Source organism: Mus musculus, chromosome 1, assembly GCF_000001635.26.
Source record: "Mus musculus strain C57BL/6J chromosome 1, GRCm38.p6 C57BL/6J".
NCBI lineage: Eukaryota > Metazoa > Chordata > Mammalia > Rodentia > Muridae > Mus > Mus musculus.
Genome location: NC_000067.6, coordinates 153717652 through 153739703, shown reverse-complemented (window position 1 = coordinate 153739703; position 22052 = coordinate 153717652). Strand labels below are relative to the sequence as shown.

General features: G+C 47.6%; 1 long non-coding RNA gene across 1 annotated transcript; it reads left to right on the top strand.

Annotated features, from left to right (window-relative positions):
* The first annotated feature begins 1874 nt into the window (after positions 1-1874).
* On the top strand, positions 1875-18464 carry C230024C17Rik (RIKEN cDNA C230024C17 gene). Its single transcript, NR_046171.1, has 3 exons — positions 1875-2228; positions 7710-7834; positions 15607-18464. It is a non-coding gene; the product is annotated as an RIKEN cDNA C230024C17 gene (long non-coding RNA).
* Positions 18465-22052: the final 3588 nt, after the last annotated feature.

Here is a 22052-nt window from a genome sequence, read left to right as displayed (position 1 = left end):
AATGCTCTATAGTTATAGGGTAAGTCTTGGTGCCTCAATCCAGCTTTGAATTTACCATGTTGCTCCTGCTGGAAAGCAACAGTAACAACAGCTCTGTAACCGGTAAGTGATCCTGAGGCTAAGCAACTGCTTAGTTCCCCTCCTCATCCTGCCTTAAAGGTGCCATTGTCTTCCCGGCTGGCCCTCGGGAGCTCCCTTCGAGATTGCTACTAAGAAGCAGCAGGTAAGGTTAAGGGTAGATAGTTATGGAGTTTCAAATCATGTTTCTGCTGTATAATTATGAGAGACCTTAGAGACTCCATCTTTCCATTTCTTTGTGTCTGGGGTTTAGACATCACCATACTTATTTCATAAGGTGTGGTGGGGACTGAAGACCTTTTTGGAGAGCTGGACTTCCCCAGGGAGCATTCTGTAGGGGTAGCAGGCATGCTAGGGATAATTCTCAGAAACGAACTGAGAGAAGAGCAGAGCAGTTATGCTGCACACAGAGACCCCACCCCACGCCCAGAGGGTCTTCAAGGATGTTCTAGAGTTGTGTAGACCTTTGCAAGTGTCTACTTCTGGAGCTGAGCAGGCCTTAGCATTACCCATTTATTGGACTCTGCTGTGCTGAGATGCCTGACCTGGCTCCAGGTGATGTCTCTGTCAAGAGCAACTCCCAGAGCCTATAACAGAGACCATACCACACTGGTGGTGGCCAGGATAGGGGATCTGGGTGGCATGCCAAAGGACCCGCATCTATATACAAGGCGCTTGGAACAAGACTTGGCACACAATCAAACAGATTGGCAAACAGATAGACTGGAAATCTATGCTGTATGGAATTCTATGCAGTAAGGAAAACAATGTTTTGTCACTTTCAGGATACAGAATTCCATCTCCTAGGGGGCTTCTCCAGCAGTAAGGACTGCTCTATGCTCTGTGAAGTAAAAGGTCGGGAAAGGAAGATGGGAGGGAGTGGGAAGGAGGAAAGGAAAGGGAGGCGAGGAAGGAGGCTGGAGATGCAGCTCAGTGGTCTTGTCTAGAGAAAGGGCACTTGAGAATGTGCATGCACAGAGAGAGAAGGAGGAGGAGGAAGAGGAAGAAGAGGAAGAAGAAGAGATCAAAATGCCTGGATTATATAGAGAAGAGGCATTGGGGGAAGGGCAGCCCAGCCCCTGGGCTGAAAGTTCAGGGTTAGGGGCAGGGTATGCCAGGTGAGACTGAGGGATGCTGGGAGAACCTAGAGGCCAGGTCTGCTTTGATATGAAAAATTTGCACCTCAGTCCCTTGTGCCTGTCCAGTCCAGTCCGAAACCAAACATCTGGAACAATAGTTCAGGTAGACTCCCCTCACTGAGCCAGACCCTATGAAGGGTGACCCAGTTAGTCAACCTGATCCACTGTTCCCAAACTCCCACATTCTCAAGGCAGAACCAAGGCAGAGAGGACAGGGCACATTCCTGGACACACTTCTACCTCAGGTGCAGTGAACACCAAATCCACATGCCCGTCTTGCCAAGCTCAGCTCTTGAGAGCTTCCTACCTCACAGCCCGAGGGCTAGACTGGGGCTGAGCAGAGACGTGTGGGCACTCGGTGGGTGGATGCCTTGTTGGGCGGCTGTGTATCTCAAGTCTCCATCTACATGGAGCAGCCAGCCAGCCCACCAGAGGTGCTCAGCTGAGCTGAAGGTTTTCCTTTGCCTGGTGCTCCTCATACCCACAGACACACTTTTGTCACACAGCTGCCAGGCACAGATGTGGGTGTTATCCATGGCACAGCCGTTCTCCATGTGACACGGATGGATCATACCCGACGCTCTTGCCCATTTTGGAATCAACCCAGAGTCACGTGACAAGAATACTGCATTCTGCAGAGGATCCTCTCAAACCTCCCTGCCCATTCTGCATCCTTGTGGGGTCTTTAAGGAGGTTTGAAATTTCTATTTGGCAGGCAACAAAATAGCAGTGCCCAAGGTGTTTTTCATTAAATACATCCAGGCTGAAGCCAGGGCTGCCGCCAGATTCCTGGGCTAGTATGTTCTATTTGACAAAGCAAAGGAAGACAAAGGAATTGATACAACCGCAACCGCACTGACAGGCAGATCCAGAGAGCTCACAGCTCCCTGCTGAGGATGAAGAGCCCTCCTCTGAGTTCAACTTGCCTCCCAGTTGCCATGGTTACCTTTCTGGTTTCCAGACAGAAACTTTCTGAAGTTCACAATGTATCCAGACTTCTCTTCCCAGCAGGTCAGTTCCTATCTGTGATTTCAGAGATGTGATTGACTCCACAGTAGCTGTGAATCTAGCCCATTGAATATGCTGGTGAATTGCACTGGCTCTGACAAAACCTGACCTCATTTTTGCCCAGCAGGTCCAGCACAGCTGCCATCTCTTTAATGGAGGGTGTAGGGACAACAGCTTTGTGGCCTGGGTCATCTGGGATCAGCAATCTGGGCAAAGCTGGGGGTCAGGATTAAATATCCCATAGTGCCTCTCAGCCTTTCTGTCCTTCATCTCCTTCAGCCCCCATGGTACATCACATTACCCTTTCTGTGGTAGCAGAAGTCCAGACGGGAGCTTTGTCTAGTGTCAATGGTTTGGTGGTGAATGACTGTAATCCATTAACACACCACACACACCATACCACACACACACACACACATCCTGTGCTCTGGATCCTCCAAATTCAATCATCAGTCTCCCCACAAATAGTCATTTAAAATGTACTGTGTTCCCAAGTCCGTGGGGAAAGGCAGTAAAAGGCCATGCTGTCTTCTTAACATCACAAGGGGCTGTCCACCTGCCTTTTAGACTTGTTAGACTCCCCCTTACCATCGAGACCTTATAATTAGGAGCTAGGAAGATGGGTTGGTGGGTAAAGTGCCTGCTATACAAATATGAGACCTGAGTTTGGGTCCCCAGTGCCTACCTAAAAAGCCAGGTGGTGGCCACATGTCTATAATCCCAAGGCTGGCAAGGGAGGGGTGAGGGGGATATGCTGGCGTGCGATCGACAGAGCCGGGTAGATCCCTGTGCCAGTATAGCTTAAAACAAAACAAAACAAAACAAAACAACAACAACAACAAAAACACAGGTTCATGAAACACCCTATCTCAAAAATTAAGCTGAGGAGTGTCTAAAAACTAAGGTGGAGACTACAAAATCAGACACAGGCAGACAGGCAGACAGGTGCATGCGCGTGCGCACACACACAAAGAAAAAAGACATTATAATCAAACACTGGGGTTTGAGCTCTGAGCTAACTCCAGAGCCCACATTTCTGAGCATTCGCCACATCGGTTTTCTGTATGTGTTCTCCAGCTCACACTTGGCTCATGATGAGAAACCCTGGAGGAAATAGCAGGATGCTTCACTCATCCTTCCTGTCTCCTGTCTCCTCTCTCTCTCTCCCACCCCCCTCATTTGCTCGCTCCATTCCTTTCTCCCCACTCACATTTTCCACTTTCCAGTCCTTGCCCTTAGCTGTGGTGTCGTCACTGGCTCTGGACTTTTCTGCTTTTTTGCTTCCTGGTCCCTCGTGTCTCCAGTTCCTTTGTGTAGCCATGGAAAACCCCTTCCTCTGCTGAAGTCCCCCTGGTTAATCTTTGAGGTCTTCGGTCCCCTGCAGCACTTCCCAGCCCATGCTTCTCCATCTCCTTTTGCTCTCTAGAGACCCCGATTCCCACTTGGGAGGGAGGCCAGGGCTAGTGTCCTGTAGTCAGAGCTTCATGGATCCCAGAGTCATAGGGACAGGGAGCCATTGAGTCCTAAAGGCCCTTGTTCCTCCTTGACCTCCAGGGCCCTGGCCACGGCTAGAAGGAACCTGGCTCTCTGTGTTTATGCTTCCTGGATTCTGACATGTTGGTCTGAATCCTCATAAGCGTCAAGCATGCTGTTTATGTTTGGGCACACGTGGGTTTGTCTGTCAAGCTATGCTGTCTTCTTAACACCGCAAGGGACTGTCCACCTGCCTTAACCTCCTGAATTCCCCCTGACTACCAATGACCAGGTTTCCCTCTCTTCCCCAGGCTTCACCATTCCATGGTGCCTCGGTTTCCTAACATCTCCCCCCACCCCCATGCTTTCCTACCCCATGGAGTCTCAGTTCACATCAGCAAGCAAACACACCTGCCCACTGCCCTGACGTCATAGTGATGCATTCCCTGGAGACAATGTCAATGGGTAGCATCCATGAACCCACTTAACCCTAACATCGCCATTTCCAAGCTTCGAGAATTACCTAAGGGGCTTCTAAAGGTCTTCTTCTCCCTCTCTGTGGTTCCCCATCCCTTTCCTCAAGGTTGCCACCGATATTTCTTCACCGAGAGCACCTCTCTTCCGTCCACTACTACTCAGAAACAAGTTTCAGTTAAATCTACATTTCCCCCCACCCCTCCCCAGGCATTTTCCAAGGCCCTGAGAAATCATTTAGAATAAAACACTCCAGAAGAGGGGAAAACTGAGGCCTACCATTTTACAAGTGCCTGGAAGGCAGGAGTTAGATCTCTAGTTCTCTCTAAGACTGGGCACAGAGCTGCACAGTCCTGTAGGTTCTGGGTGAGACTGTGCTCCGTTTTCAGGCACCTGTCACCCTGGAATTGGAGTCAAGGAGGTGTTCTAACCATCACCCCACCGCACCCGTCTGTCACCCATCCACCAACAGGAACTTCCAGCAGGGTGTAGCAAACAGCCCCCAGCTGTGCTTGTGGCATAGTGGAGACCCAGGACAGATGAGGAGGGAGCACCGTTCAGATCTCAATGTCAGGATGGCAGGACTCAAAGATGCTCACAGAGGAGCTTTCCATGATTAGCTGTTTGTGTCCCAGCCCAGAGCAAATTGGACCATCACCCCTGGTTTGAAGGACACTCAGGTCCTCTTCTTGGTCTGAAGCTGCCTTTGTGATATAGGTGCTTGCTTAGGCAGAACTAAGATGACCCCAAGGATGCCTCAAACCCCAAATCTTAATGCCCTGCACAATATCCAACACAATACACGTATTCACTAAATATCAAATCTATGAATGAAACAAAGGGACAGCAACAAACTCAAAGAACACTAACACCCTTGGAGAGTCTCTGTCAGCCCTGCCTCCCAAGGGTCTTTGAGTTTCGAGCCCTTCTCTGCTGAATTTCCTTCTCTCCAGGCAAGTTTCTGGAAATGGGTCCCAGAAGGGTTAGATTATGCAGTGAAACTCAGTGCTAGGCATGCCCCTAACATGGACAGCCACTGTAGCTTTTGGAGTTTCATGAAACCCAGCAAAAGGAGCCAAATCAGGAAGAAGAGCAGATAGCAGGGCTGGAGCTAAAATCAAGACAAGAAGCACACCTGGAGCTTGTGCAAATTCTCCTTGTCCCTTTAGTGTAAAACTCTCAGAACATCTCACCTCTTTTGTGTCCCCTGGGGTAGTGGTGGGGGTGGGGGTGGGGGTGGAGGGAGGGTCATTCCTAAGATGCCTGTATCAGGATCCCAGCCAACTTGCTAGGAAGATTTCCGTGGCACTACCAGAGTACTCCAGACTCTGTCTTGGCATAAGGAAAACTACTGTTTTTAGGGACCTCCATCACCCACCACTTAACTCCCTGCTTTAGAGACACCCTGCTAAAGATGGAAAGATAGTTGTTAAGAGTAAGAGACCACCTACCTATAGTGACACACCCAGGCTACAGGGATGTCAAAACTGGGCCCCAGAGATGTCCAAAAGATCCAAACCCAGAACTACTCAATGCTGACCTCAGAACAGCTTGGGGCGAGGCCCTGGGTGTGTCCTGATCATGGGGTGATGTCTCCACACTATCCTGAAGCTCTCCTAAGCCACGGCTGGGGCAGGAGAACAGCAAGCGCCAGCATGATTATCAATGGCATCTTCAGACATAATGCAAGAGGCACTGGAGGGCCATGCCCTGAGAGTCAGGGACCCTTGCCCTGAGAGCCAGGGACCCTTGTACGACACCCCCTCCATGTTGGAGCCATCACTCCCCTGACAGGGAAAGTGGGATGAGGGATGAGGAGGGCTGGCACACGGTGGCACAGGTTTCACAGGAAAGCAGAGACTCCCCACACAGCCCCTGTGCTGGTCATGATGCTGCGACCAGCTGTAAGCAAACGTGCCTCTCTCAATGCGCCCACAACACCTGAGCAGAGGGATTCAAAAACGTGGATTGATGTGTGAGCAGCCGGGAGGCTGGGTCTGGCAGCCGGGGAGGGGGAGGGCGGGAGTGAGCCACAGGAACAGGTGGGCCTTTCACCAGCTCCCAGGCCATCCGCCCCTGACACAGCAGCTGTCCCAGAAACAGGCCCAGGTGGACAGAGGGAGGAGCACGGCAGGGGGCCCATGATGTTTTGCAGAGAAAGAAATGAGCTTTCCATAATGGGCCCCACACATCTGAGCAGGGGCGACATGACACGCGGGGAGCTGTGTGACTGAGCCTCTCCTCCCCACCCACCAGCAAGCAGCTGGCTCAGCTGCTCCAAGGCCACCAGGGAACCTTCTGGATCCAAATCCCCAGGCTTCTTCAACTGCCTGGCTACAGTGTTAATAATGGTGACTGTGAGCGTTTAGTGAACGGTACATCTGAGTTCTCCATGCCCCGCTTCTCATAGTCGCACCGAACCCTCCCCCAGCCTCTGAAGGAGGCACGGGGATTGTGGTTTTCAGGTCGGGGAAACTGAGGCACGGAGAGGTTAATTGAGGAACAGACAGAAGGACCAAGCTCTGATCCCAGGCTGTCTAATTGCAGTACCATCTCAGTCAGTGATCCACTCTGCAGACTGCCCAGGCCCCGTGTCTTACTGTTCCAGAAAGTTAGTTCTTGGGCCGAGCTCCAAGAAGATTCCTGCAGTAAATGTTTTCTTTCACATACTTATAGCTGGTCTTCACTTCTCAGAAGGGGTCAGAGAGAGCTGAAGAAATGAGCTTTCAACTTCCCAAGTGCAGTATACAGAGGGCCAACACTGTTACTCCCAGGAGTAACAGGCCTTTGGGGCAGCCCTGCTCATCCTTTAGAGCAATCATCTACTCTAAACATACTTCACTTATCCAAGCGCTTTGAAGCCCTCAGTTGGGAGTCTGGAATTTCACACGCAAGGGCTCATCTAATGCTCACTAGGACTTGTCCTCCACCCCCCATCTGTGCACTTTATTGATAACAGCAGGATTGTGACCTGGACCCTTAGCTCTGCTCCTACTCTGGCCTTTACCAGAGTCTATCGCTGTTGTTTCCACCACGGCCCACAGGCTGATGCATCCTCCACTCAGGTCAGAACCTGTATTTCCACCTGAAATTTAGATGTCTTCATATGTAACTTATCTGAAGTTGATTTGATGTCTTCCATGCATCTTCCCACATCCGATGTCACTGCATGGGTGGCATTAACAAACAATAGTGCTTCTGTTCGGCTGCCTTTGAAAACCATCTGGGTTTTTTTGAAAGCCATGCTTGTAAGTCCAGCGCTCTGCAAGTGGGGACAGGAGAAGCTTGAGGTCATTTTTGGCGCTCTCTCTCTCTCTCTCTCTCTCTCTCTCACACACACACACACACACACACTCACACTCAAGAGCACGTGCCATGGTGCATATATAGAGGTCAGAAGACAACCTCAGTTGTGGCTTCTCGATTGCCACCTTGTTTGAGGCAGTGTCTTTTTATTGTTTGCCACTGTGTCCACCAGACTAGCTACCCCTACAAGCTCGCAGGGGTCCCCCGTCTCGGCTTTCAATCTCTTTGTAGCAACAAAGGGACTGCAGATGTATACTACCATGCCTGGCTTTGACATGAGTCCCGGGGATCCGAACTTGAGTCTTCAGCTTGTACAATAAGCATTTTATCAGCGGATCTATCTCCTAAGCCCAGAGGTGAGTTTCATAATATCATACTTTTTTCCAAATGCTTCAGCTACATGTCTAAATATATGTATACATTGGTATAAGTCTATATCTGCTCTTCTATAGCTCAAGAAAAAAAAAGGGACCAATATGCAAATTCTGGGGGAGGGGCATTGTTGAATCTAAGTAATAGGCATTTATAATTATTTCTCTACTCCCCTGCATGCTTGAAATTCTCTCTAATAGAAAAACTTCCTTCCGAATCGCCCCCTGGCAATGCAATTTACCTTTCTCTCATTCCCTAATAGTATATTAATTAAGTGCTTAGAAACCTTCTACAGATCATTTCCTCTCACGAAGCTGTACTTGAGGAAAAACAAGCCCAAGGATGGGGACTCCACCAGGGTTCCCCATAATCAGCCCTTCCTTGCTTCATTCATGAGCACAAGAACAGCATCTTGGCCCGATAGTAAATCGCTCGTGACTGAATGAGTTGTGAATGAGGTAACGTGATATAAAACACAGGAGAACTGTACTGTCCTCTGTGATTAAGTGGCTGTGTGGCCATGAGCAATCACTAACCTCTCTGTGCCTCCTCTGTCTTCTCATTAGCAAGCAAGACTTAATAAGAGCTGTTTCCATCAACAAATGGGGGAAAGTGGTTGAAAGTACCCTGAGAAATGAATCTGTGTGTTCACTTTATTTTTGTTATCAAGATGTCCAAAGAAAGATTCTGAGACAGGGTGAGTGTGTTGAGGGTGTGTGTGTGGGGGGGTGCTACTTTCTGTCCATGAAGGATGGGAATTTCCACTCAGCTGGAAGTAGCACACTCCTGTGGCTCTGGCCTCATTGTCTCTCACCTCCTGCCTTAGCCCCACCTTCCCTTTTCTCTAACCAACTGACAAGTGCTGGGAAACACAGGGAATCTTAAAATAGAGCAACAGATCTCTCCAGCTCACAGCCTAAGGCTTGGCTGGGCCGGGGACTTGTGCAGAACTCAACAATTGGCTCACATGGCCCTGTGCTCCGGAAGAGCCAGGCCATGGAAAAAGCAAGCACATGCCTTCCAGAAAAGGGCCATCATCCAGGATGCCGTGTTTGGTTTGGCTGCCCATCTGAGGCCCTGCTGCCTGGGATGCTTTGGCCTGGAGAGTCTTGTGCCTCTGGGGATCCAGCTTACAGAAGGACCAGCTCTTCCTGGAAATAGTAGCAGTCCCACTGGCCCTGAAAAAAATGGGGTTACAACAAGAGGCCCTGGAGCAGGGTTGGGGCGAAGGGCCCAAAACTCCTTTGTTTGAAAGGTGCTTGACTTCAAGCAGAGGATCAGATAAGAGATGCTTATGTAACTAAACATGGATGGATACTCTGTGGGCAAATGGAGAGCCACCTTGAAGAGTGAGTGGACCCAATGGGTCCTGAGTAACCAACTGGCAAGCTTTCAACCTGACTCTTAGAGGAAAAGTCACTACATGTGTGTGTGTGTGTGTGTGTGTGTGTGTGTGTGTGTGTCTGTATGTGTGTGTGTGTTTATGTATGTGTGTGTGTGTATGTAAGTGTATGTGTCTGTATGTATGTGTGTGTATGTGCCTGTGTGTATGTATGTGTGTGTCTGTATGTGTGTGTGTGTTTATGTATGTGTGTGTGTGTGTGTGTAAGTGTATGTGTCTGTATGTATGTGTGTGTATGTGCCTGTGTGTGTGTGTGTTTGTGTGTGTGTTAACCTTCCCACCACCACCCTTCCCCCCCAAAACCCCAACTGTTCTGTCACCTGAGTGTCAACTAACCTGGTAAGGCAGAAGCTCTGTGCCAAGCACTCCCTGGATACATCTGTGCCTTTGATCCTCACAACTGAAAGGCACAGGAAATACTCTTAACCTGCTTTACTGATAGAGGAGCTGACACACACACAGCCCCACATCTTCCCGTGACAGAGCCAGGATCCAAAGCCAGCTGCTGGCTACAGCTCTCGTGGGTGTCACACACAGCTCTGCCAAGCAGCTAGCAGGCCCTGACAGAATATACCCTTAGACTGACCTGCATTCTCACAGTGAGGTTGGGACTGAGAGGGACTGAGGAAATATCACATATCACTAATAGTTGATTAATGCCGTAAAGAAGGTAGAAGTTGAAGGGAGCACCCCCCCCCATGAGGCATTCTGAGGAGGGAACTGATGGAGTCTCTAAGGATAAAGAAAGACAGGCTTTCTTCTAACTCAAAGAGAAATATGTATGAGTTTTGGATAGCCCACAAAATTTTCTGGGTGGTTCAGAAAACATAAGAACAAAGCAAGGCAGTGAAACTCCTCCACAAAACCACTTCGATGAGGCACAGCAGGTACTAGGCCTTTGGGCTAGACACCTAAGCCTCCTCCACAGCCAAGCAGTGGAGACACTCCCCAAGTGTCCCCCCAGCCTTGGCTGGCCCTAGAAAACTGGATGTGGTAGCTACCTCTGTCCACAAAGTGGATCCTCTACCATCCCTCCTCTTTGAACCACCAAGCTCTGATTCAAAGGCCCAGCGGGGTCTGCCTTATTACCACCCATGCTGCTATGAAATCTGTGTTGGACAGACACACAGCTGCAGGAGTTCCCAGTCCACTGAGTATGAAGGGTGGTAGGGCATAGAGGATACTGTAAACTACCCACTCTTATCATTCATTCATTCATTCACTCATTTAGTGTGTGTGTGTGTGTGTGTGTTCGTGCGCACGCATGCACTTGTGCAAGTCAAAGGACAACCTTAGATGCTAATCTTACCTTGTTTGAGTCCAGATCCCTTTTTTCATCACTGCATAGACTACTCGTTAGCTGGCCTGTGAGCTTCCAGAGAATCTCCTGTCTCCACCTCCCACCTGCTATGTAAGAGCACTGAGCTTATAGACATGAGTGCCACAGCTTTGGGTGGGTTCTGGAATTCAAACTCAGGTTCTCGTGTTTGCACTCTGCCCACTGAGCCACAACCCAGCCCTACTTATTTCCTGAGGTTGGGTCTTCCTACCTAGCTCAGACTTACCGAAATCTCCTGATCGTCTAGCGTCAGCCTTCCAAATACTGAGATTATGACCAAGGGCCAACCCGCCTGGCTCATCCACTCTACTCTAAACTGTGCCCATCCTCAACATACTTACGGACACACCCTATTTTGTCTAATGTAGCCTCTTCCCTTCCCTGGGTTGAATTACAGCCTCTTGTCCAATAAAAATAGCAGCTACTGATTTTGAGTTCTTATTTGATGCAAATCCTTCGAGATACCGTGCAGCCTCTGTGTTCTCCATTTCCAGATGCAGAATCTAGGGCTTTTGGGGGACAAAGGAGCTTTTTCCCAGTCTCTATGAACCAACAGACAGAGATTCGAAACTGACTGTGCTAGATAGTTTCATGGTCAACTTCACAAGCGAAAGTCATCAGACAGGAGGGGACCTCAATTAAGGAAACCCCTAAATTCCTAAGATTGGGTCATACACAGCCTGCAGGGCATTTTGTTAATTCGTGATTGATATTGGAGGGCCTAGCCCTTGTGGGTGGTGCCATGCCTGGGCTGGTGATCCTTAGTGCTACAAGAAAGCAGGTTGGTGTGGTGGCACACGCCTTTAATCCCAGCACTCAGGAGGCAGAGGCAGGCGGATTTCTGAGTTCGAGGCCAGCCTGGTCTACAAAGTGACTTCCAGGACAGCCAGGACTATACAAAGAAACCCTGTCTCGAAAAACCAAAAAAAAAAAAAAAAAAGCAGGTTGAACAATCCAGTAAGCAATACACACATACACACACCCTCTGCACCAGCTTCTGCCTCCAGAATCCTGGCCTGTTTGAGCTCCTGTCCTGACTTTCCTTAATAATGAACAGTGATGGAGAAGTGTGGGCCCATAAGCCCCTTCTTCCTTGAGTTGCCTTATGTCATGGTGTTTCGCCACAGCACATCACCTTAACTAGGACACCAAGCCTGGTTTGTAGTTCTTTTAGCATATGCTCCCCTCCCAAGGAGCTGATAGGAAAAACTGAATATCAGCAGCACAGAAGTGACCGCACCTCCTCCCCATCCAGGTGTCTGACCATGGTGCACAGGGAGAGGGGAGAAGAGTTCACTCCTCTGGACAGAGGGCACAGACTCTACAGCCCTTCCAGCCAAAGTTCAGCACCAACTACAACAGACTCACGGACAGCTGGACTCTGAGTGCCCAACATCCCCCTCTACCCTCTGAACCTGGCCCTCTGGTGTCTATCACTGAGTGGGGCTCAACTGTACACAGAGAGACTATGACTCCCAGCTACTCAAGGGTCCCGTGACTCACCAGTTTTCACTGCTATTGTTGATATCCAGTGACTTTTCAGCCATCATTGACCCCTGGGAATTCCAGATTGATGCTATATTCTCTACCCCTTCCCTTCTTAGCAAGCAGAGACATATGCGCCAATAGTTAAGTGGGCCACGGAAGTGCAATACCAATGAATTCCTAGGGGAAACCATAAAGTGAAAAAATACTGTTTGATAGAAAAGATTATTCTCTAAAACATTTCTATCATAGACTGGATTTTTTTTCCTTTTGCTTTTTATTAATAATGTTGCATGCATAGTCACCTAGTGATAACCAGTGCTTTAAAATGAGTAATTTGGTCAGAGACAATGGGAAGAGGAAAGTACAGTGAGAATGAATGATGGCTTCTAGATCTTTCTATTACTGGGTAATCAGCCCATTTCTTATGACTCAGTTTCTCTCTTTGCAGTATAGTATAGTCATTTGTATTTTTGTGAGGCGGTGGTGAGATTTAGATTATGCTGTCTGTTTGAGGCCCCGTGGGAGCTGCACAGATATTAAAAGGCCACCTGTAGGCACCTGTAAAGAGAGTTGACTGTCCCTGGGTTGTTATGCTGAAGTTGCCACCCTCACCTGCCAAGTGCCCTCCCTAGGACTAGGTGTCTATCTTCCCGAGAGTGCCAGGGCTGCGCCACTCCTAGCAAGGAGGGCTGGTGCAGCAGCGCTCACGCTTTCTCTAAGGCCAGAGCAGCAAAACGGGCAGATGGTTACAAGGCTGAAGACGCTGTCCCCGGCTGCTACTGAGAATCAACACACAAGTGTTTCCCCTGGCAGCAGACAGCTGCTGCGTTAGGTGTGAATCAAACGTGTAAACCTCTGGAGATTTCTCTCTCGAGCGCGTGCATGTCTATGAGACACAATTTAGCAGAGCTGCCGAAAATATGGTGACACATTGCCTCAGCACAGAGGCTCTGAGGGCGATGGAGGCGGGGAGCGTGAGCTGTCTCCCAGCAGGGCTCAGAGTGTCCAGTCCTGTCAATGCCCTCCTGTGTGCCTCCCTGTCAGTATGCCATCTCTGTGACACCCAGGCACTTGGCCAAGACACTGACTTAATCTCCAGACATACTAAGTCTCCACCTAGAGACCTCCAGGTAGACTGGAAATGACCCTACTTCTCACATCTCTCAAGGTTTCTCTCTCAGGAGGCAGAGGCAGGAAGATCTCTGTGAGTTTGAGGCCAGCCTGGTCTACAATATCAAGCTCCTGACCAGCCAGGGCTACTGTCATAGTTTGAATATGCTTGGCCCAGGGAGTGGTGCTATTTGGAGGTATGGCCTTGTTGGAATAGGCATATCATTGTGGGTATGGGCTTTAAGACCCTACTTCTAGCTGCCTGGAGGTCAGGCCTGCAGATGACCTACCTGGATGCTGCCATGCTCCCACCTTGATGATAATAGACTAAACCTCTGAACCTGTAAGCCAGCCCCAATTAACTGTTGACCTTATAAGACTTGCCTTGGTCATGGTGTCTGTGCACAGCAGTAAAACCCTAACTAAGACAGCTACATAGTGAAACCATGTCTTGAAGGACTCCTAAATAACTGCACCTGGGGTGCACACACACACTCACACACACACACACACACACACACACACACACACACACACACACACACACATACACGTTACATCTGTTCCATTTGTGCATATGGGGACCCCTACATGTAATTCCTATCCTGAAACCACTGAAATCCTCTCCATAAGTTCTGCAGTTTCTGCAACATTCGCCCCCTTTTCAGTTGTAGGACCAATGTGTGACTTCAGGAAGTAGAAACATTGTCCAGAATCCTCCAGTGGTGGACACAGGCTAGACCAAGAATGTACTGCTAATAGCCCATCCAGAGCCTGCTCCTCCCTCTTCAGCCCTGGAAATTTCTTTCACACTATTGCTATTTGATGACCTTGGTGTTGTTTATATGTAAATGTGCATATACCGGTTATCAGTCTCAGCACATGACTATGTTTTATTTCCCAAAGCTCATCTTAATGTCTCAGTCAGAGCGCTTACTCTACAGAGCGCTAGTTCAAAATGAGACGTCTAACCTTTCCCCCCAATACTCCCCCATGAATGACACCAGGGTCACAATGCCAAGACATCAATTGCAGGCATGTGCAGCCCTGTGTAAGGTCTTGGATCTTTCCTTCCCTCTATTTTCCACTGACATTCTGTGGTAAGTGCTTTGAGTCCAGTGTCCTCCACTGCTCATAACTTCAGCAGTTCTCTTGGTCAAAGGCACCTGTGCCATCTTTTGCCTTCCAACCATTCCTCCGAGGGATGTTGTCAATCCCTTGGAGACACTGCCCAGACACAACTCCTACCTTCCCCTGCTTTGGTAGATGGCTATTCCTCCCTGCCCTAGCCCCAGGACAATCTCTTTCCAAGGAGGCAAACCACTCCAGAGAAGATACTCACAGGGGCTGAAGTTGAGGGTTGCTGGTGGGGAAATGAGCCAATGGTCTGAAAGTCACACCCTCTTGAATATTGCAGACCAACCAAGGGTCACCAGGCCTTAGAGCCGAGCCTCAAATTTAAAGAAAAAAGCTAAAGAAAACCAAGGTTAGGACGAGAGCCTGGGGTGGGGATGGAGGTGGAGCATGGGTTCTAGTGGACTGAAGAAAGAATCGGAGACAGGAGTTGGGGGACAGGGGAAGGGATGGGGAGGGACAAAAAAACAAAAAAATGCAGGGAACAGAGTAAAAAGACAAACTAGAAGAGAACAAAACTCCTCCTCAGTACCCAGAAAAAAAAAAAAACAGCAGAAAATAGTGAATGTATAAAAAAAGAATACAGTATTTCGTTTTCTAATGAAGCAGGGGGAAAAATGAGTTTTATTTTGGTTGATTTCAGTTTATTAATAAAATACAGTTGTACAGTTGTCTTCAGCTAAATTTTATTTAAAAAGAAAATTGTATATAGATTTTTAGCAAACAACATATTAAGGAATATATAATATATATGTTATATATATATATTCATACATACATACATACATACATATATACATACACATAGCGGGTCAGTCTGCAGGAAAGGGGTTTTCATGATGCAGAGGGGAAGGTCTCTGGTTTGTTTTCCTATCGGTTCTAAGTCGCAGTATGTGAATCTCTATCAATGTTCACTCGTTATTGATAGTTGCTTCATTCACAAAAATCATTGCTCAGATATGCTCTTTACTTGTGGCAGACACATCTTTTATCTTCAGTTTCAGTGATAATAGCCCATCTTAGGGTTATTTTTAATATGAAGTCTATTTTTTCATCATCTTTTAGGTCCACCTGGAAAGTTTTTATACCACTATGTTTCTTCTGTCTTTTGGTTTTTGAGTTTATAAATATAAGATTCTTCAAAATTAAGCTCATCAAAAATATATTACTAACTATTTTGATTGGAGAATGTAAATAAAATCCAATTGAAATCTGTAGTCGTCAAACAGACTATATCATTACACTATTCTAAATCCAATATTTATTGACCCTTGGGTTTTCAGATAAAACTGCTTGAAGACATATTTGGGAAAGGACTATCACCAGTCCAATCAAAACACCGGCACATGCAGCTTTATCAATGACTATATTGATAGCAGTATTAGGATTGCTGACAAGGTCTTTTTAAAAATAGAAACCAGTTCCATGTTTTGGTTCACAAATGCATGAGACAGTCTCATCCGAGGAGAGGCAAAAGTGCACCTCTAAACTCCGGCACCCTTATTGCGATTACGTGACAGCTGACAGCGCTGCTACATCCCTGCCACCTCCTCGTCCCCCCAAACCCCGCTCCCCCAGCATCCTTCACCAGAAGCCAATTGATGCCATCAAACTCAGCTGGGCGTGGCAAGGGCTCCGTGCACCAAATTACAAAGTCTTAAAAACAAAAAGTTACCACGCACCCACCCCAACCCCCACCGGAAGTAGTCAGTACTGGGCAATACTGGGGAAATCCCACAGAAGTTGCAAGAAGATACAGACAGATCGCAGATGCTGTGACTGTAGAGGGGGGCTTAGCCTCTCTGTCACCTCTCTCCACCGCAGACAGGCTCCTCACTGTGACCTTTAGAACACAGATGCCACCTGGTTGGAAAGGGTGACTGGATGCCCTCACTGCCACCGCCCACACGCCCAGCCAGGCTGGCTTGTGATCTCACTTTGCTCCTAGGAGAGACAGTCCCACAGCATAGTCACCTCATAGCAGCGTCTTATCCGCTAGCCAGAGACCCCTCTCTGTTCAAAGTATAGGAAGTAAGAAATCTCCTCTGTGGGCTATTGACTCTCCTACCCCAGCTTCTCCCGATGCGGGCGGCCTGCGCTACTAAAGGACGGCTCACCTGAAGTCCCGCTGCCATGCTTCTCTGTAGAACTTGACAGCGAGGGAGAAGAAAAGTAGACAAAACTTAAGAAGTCTTATTTCAAGGGCCAGCAATGGCTCTGGGGTTAAAGGGACTTGTCACTCAAGCCTGACAGCCTGAGTTGAAACCCAGTGTGGAAGGACAGAACTGACTCGAAGAAACTGTTGCGTGACTCCCGCACACACGCCAAAAGCACTGCTCACACTCACAAACACATCCTGAGCACACACAATAAAGCTGATAAATGAATTTTTTGTAAAAAGAAGTCTCCTTTCTAATGGGAATTCTAGGGGGTAGGATAAGAAAAAAAAAAGAGTAGCAGACATTATCAAAGAGATAAAGCAGAAAATATCATTCTGAAGTGTAAATAAATCACCATGCAAGGCCTATCAGATGCACATACTGAATGGAGAAATCCAACCTCATTGCACATATAGAGTCCTGGGATACAAAGGGGATCCTGAAGGTTTAGAAGCGTGTAGAAACGTGGAGGTCGGGGACACAGACCCCAGAGAAGGCTGGGAGTCAGTGTGGCATCAAGAATTATACTGAAAGCAGATGACAAGGTAGAGTAACATTCCAAACTCCCAGTGAGGATTATAAACCAACCACGGCAAGAGTAAGCAGAGAATGAAGAGGTTTCTGCTTGGCTGGCTGGCTGGCTGGCTGGTTGGTTGGCTGGTTGGTTGGCTGGCTGGTTGATTGGTGGGGGTGGGGATGTTTGTTTTTATTGTTGTTTCTGATTATCAGAAGAGTTTTCAGAAGCTGAGGATGTCGCTCCACTGAGAGTGTTGTGTCATGCATGAAGTCCTGGGTTAGATCACCAACCCCGTATGAACCTGGCATAAGGAGGCTCACCCCTCTCAGCACTGGAGAGGTGGAGACAGAAGGATCATCCTTGGTCACTCAGTGAGCTGGAACTCAGCCCTGAAGCACATAAGAAAGATTCTGTTTCAAAAAAAAAAATCTCAGAAGCGATTATCTCTCAGGCATCCCTTCTCAGAAACTACACTGGAAATATGCTCTGTTGAAATACGGCAACAGAGAGACAGAGTCAGAGATGGGAAAGATAAGAATTCGCAGGAACTCAGCAAAGGAAAGAGCAAGAGACTAGGCAGCTGACCAGGAGACCGGCCAACTCTGAGTATGGGGTCAGAGGACCCAAGAGGATGTCTGATTGGGAAAGTACACGCCCGATGAGTTGGTAGCTATCAGTGGGGCAAAAGCTCTGAGCAGTGTTTCAGACCTCTGGAGACATGGGAGAGAGTTTGGCTATTACTAGACAAACAAAAACCCCCAAAAAGAGGCAATCATTAGCTCCAGGAAAGACAAGAAAAATTCTATTAAGTGTAAGAATTAATGTGTAATTAGAGAGTACTACTCTGCTTAGCAGTAAACAGTATTTATGCAACTGTTGCTTCAGAAAACCATAGTGCAAGAAAACAGGCTGCCAAAGGCAGAGAGACATCAGGAAACCAGACAAAGGCAGGCACGTTCAGGACTGTGTTGTGTCAAATGCAATTCATTAGTGAGGACCGAAGTGTGTTTTGAGTAGCAACAAAATATGATCTCCACAGTTTAAGGCAAGAGGAGGAGGACTCTCCAGTGAGCAAGACAGAGTAGTCTAGAACCAACTGAAATATACTCGGCCTTCTTGTCAGGCATCAGCTGAGAAATCACTGGTGTAATCAAACATGGTGGTTCATGCCTGTGGTCCCAGGTCTTGAGAGGCCAAGGCAGAAAATTATGAGTTTTAAGTCAGCCAGCGACTCAGGGAGAAGGAGGGAGGCCAAGATGGAAGCGGACGAACAGGAAGAAGAACCTAAACCAGCATGGCTTTAATTAGCCACAGGTAGTTATGACACGAAAGATAGAAATATCATTGGGATATTTGTCTAATCTAGATGGACAGCTTTTATCATTATCAATTGGTTCTGAAATTATTGTATTGGCATCTTGTGAATCGAGAATTTATTGCTATATAAAAATGTTTGGTTAATTATAAGCTTCTATGGTTTTGTTTTGACTGGGTTGATGGGTGGATGGCCGTTGTGTGGGACTGGTGTGGCAACGATCCGCCAAGGGACTCAGGAGCTCCGGCCCAGAGAGGCGGAGCTGAGATCACCTGGCATGCAGCCACTGGATGCTGGTGGTAGCATGGGAAGCCTGCCGGTCAGTTTTCTTTTTTTTTTTTTAATATTTCCCATAACACTAGGCTACATAGCAGATTCCAGATAAGTATTGGCTATAGATGGGGGTGGGGAAAGAGAGAGAGAAAGAGAAAAAGAGAGAGAGAGAGAGAGAGAGAGAGAAAGGGAGAGATATGGTTGTACACACCTTTAATCCCAGTACTCAGGAGTTGGGGTGGGGGGTGGGGTGGCCTGGGACGTAAGCAGACAGAGAGACTGATAGAGAGAGACAGACAGAAGAAAAGAAGAGGTAGAGGAGGAAGAGTCGAGGTCTGGGTCATCTGTGGCCAGAACACTTTGTCCTACAGAGCTTCTAGTGTGTCCTAAGGCCATCTGGTAGGTGAGAAAGTGGTCACACCCAGGATGACAATAGCTAAGTCAAACTGGATCCCTATAAATCATCTAAACTAGAGCTTCATTAGCCAAGCATCGGAGGGGCAGGGGGCCTAGAAAAGCAGGACAGAATGCGTGTGAGTGTACAATCCTCTTTCTAGGGAGTGGAACTCAATAACCAAGCTGTCCAACAGGGAGCTGCCCCTCCCGTGAGCTGGACACACAGCAGAGGGCAGGAGAGATGGTTAGGTGAGTAGAATTCTTGCCATTCAAGCATAAGGCTTGAGTTCAGAACCCTAGCACACACACAAAGAACCAGGCAGTCGGTGCCGATAACTCACTTCTGAGGGACAGAGGTAGAAGTCTGGGGCTCAAAGGAAAAAGCAAGCATAAACAGCAAGAGCCAGATTCAATGACAGACACTATCTCAGAAACGTAAGGTCTCGAGCAAGGGAGGAAGGTGCCCTAAAGTCAATACAGACTTACACACACACATACACACACATATATACACACACACATATGTATGTACACATATACACATACATATACACTCATAGACATATATACATAAACATATGCACATATAAACACACATATATACACATATACACATATACACATACACACATATATACACATATACATATACACATACACACACATATATATACACACACACACATATATATACATATATAAACACATACACACACAGAGTGCGGGGATTGCAGATGAATTGCTTGACTTGAATGTGAAAGAGGTTTTCTCTGGAGAAATGAGTTAAAACAGAAGGGAAGGGTTAAGTTAGAGTTTGTTGTATTCTGTTTTATTCCCACATATATGCTTTAAAACCAATTGCCTAGCAACCATTTTATTCAAAATAAAGTAAATATTTTTAAAAGAATACTCTTTTTATGTACACACATGCACACAAACCAATAAGCAAAAGGTACCACCTAGACATAGACAAGGTGAGCAGAGACAACAGCCAGTTCTACTAGGAAAGAAGGACCAAGCATTTCATGGTCCCTCCTCCCCTCATTCTCCAGGCCACTGCCACACACACACACACACACACAGACACACACACACACACACACACGAATGCACATAGCTCTCTTGAAGAAGCCTACAGGACAAGGCAGAATCTCACCAGCCGTGGAGAGAAGAGCAACAGAGACAGGCCTGTGTTCAGAAGGCCTATCTTGAATTCCAGCTGTATCAACCATTAGACAATTCTGGAGAAGTTATGAACTCACCTTGGTCTCCTCAGATGTTCCTGCCTCGCAGGGTCATTGAGAAACTGAACGAGTTGGTGTGTAAAAGGCTCAAAACAATGACAAGTGTTAGAGTCTTTCCATAGACACTAGATGATCCACTGATCCCGGGTACCAGATAAGCATTGGGGGTAAAATGTCTAAGCAGGCCCTGCCTCAGAGAAAGGAATAGAAGATGCACTAATTAATAAGCAAGCATTATTAGATTCATTATTCTATACCAACAGTAATGTACAAGTGGATGGATGAAAACGAGGGAGGGGCTGTTTCTTAAAAGAGGATTCTGTGCTTCTACACACACCAAGGTCTGAGGACTTGGAAAGATGGGCAGTATTTAGACTCGTGAAGGCCAACCTTGGTTTGGCACAGTGGCACATACCTGTTGTCCTAGCCCTGAAGATGCTAAGGCCAGACGTTCACAAGTTTCCAGCCACAGTAAGGCTCAGACCACTTTGGATTGTGTCTCTAGGAATGTCCCTAGGCCCCTCTCACAATCCACATGTTGCTGCAGAAGGGACCATTGCTGATGTTGTGGCCTCCTCTCCTTGACCGAGTGAACACAACCAAACAAAGCTGTGCCAATCAGCCAGGTAGTCTCAGCCCGAGAGAATCTTCCTCCCAATTCCTTTGTATTAAGACTGACATGCAACATGGTGCTATTGGCTAATTTTCATCGTATGAGTGAAGATAGAGAGAGGCGGACCCATGATTGGGACAGTGTCTCATGAATGGAACAGAGAACCCTGATGAGAAGAAGCAGGACTCTGGATTCACTAGGCCTCTCATCTATTTCTAACCCATCTGGGCTGCTTCTCTGGCCAGTGTCTATGATATACAGTATTCTGGCCAAATTCCCCTTCTGCCAATGCTAATTTGACTTGGATTTATGTCCATATCCATGTCAATATTTCCCTAATAATACCAGGGTGTGTCCCCCCCCCAACTTCTCGCCCCCATCTAAATCATCAGGAGAAAAAGATGTCCATGTTCCCAGGTCTACTGAGACATTTGATAAGCCTAAGCCTGGAAAACCCCAAAGGAGTCCCTAGGGTTGCATCAAAATGTAATCTGGCTCTAAACCTGGGACAGAGCAGTGTCATCTGCTCAGGGGATGGGTTTGGACTGTGGGGCATTAGAGAATGACAGCAATGGCTGAGATCCTAGGTTTCAGTCAGGTTGGTGAGGGCATCTGGAGCTGGAGTTCATTCAAGCTTGCAGTGCAGAGCCTGCAGCAAGAAGACAGGATGAGGAGGCTTAGGAGGACCTGTAGTCATGGCAACAGATAGGTCCTTCTTTGCCACTGATGCAAAGGAGAACTAGACAAGGTGAGAAGCTAGACAAGGCACAAGACCAGTCGAACAACACCCACTGATATTTGTCATTTTCTGTCTACTTTATATTAGGCAGTAGCATCTTAAGTGAGGGAATCTAAGGTTTGCTTTTCAGGGACCTAGCTATGTAGGTGAGTCACAGAATTATGGAGTCTTTCCTCACCACTCCCGTAGGGCATGGCTCAGGAGCCTTCAATCTGCACCTTTCAGTCCTGACTCAGCAGGTTCACATGCATGGGTCTAATTGAATCAGAGTCCATGCATTTGGAATAAGTACAGGCAAGGGATGAGAAATGGTGTGATATATGTGGGTTGGGGGTGGGAAAGCTATTTGTGGGTAATAAAAAGTGCAACAGGCAGGGCTGGAGAGCTAGCTGGCTCAGCAGTTAAAAGTGCTGACCGCTCTTCCACGGGACCTCAGTTCTTTTCGCAGCACCCTATAAAGTGGTTTTCAGTTG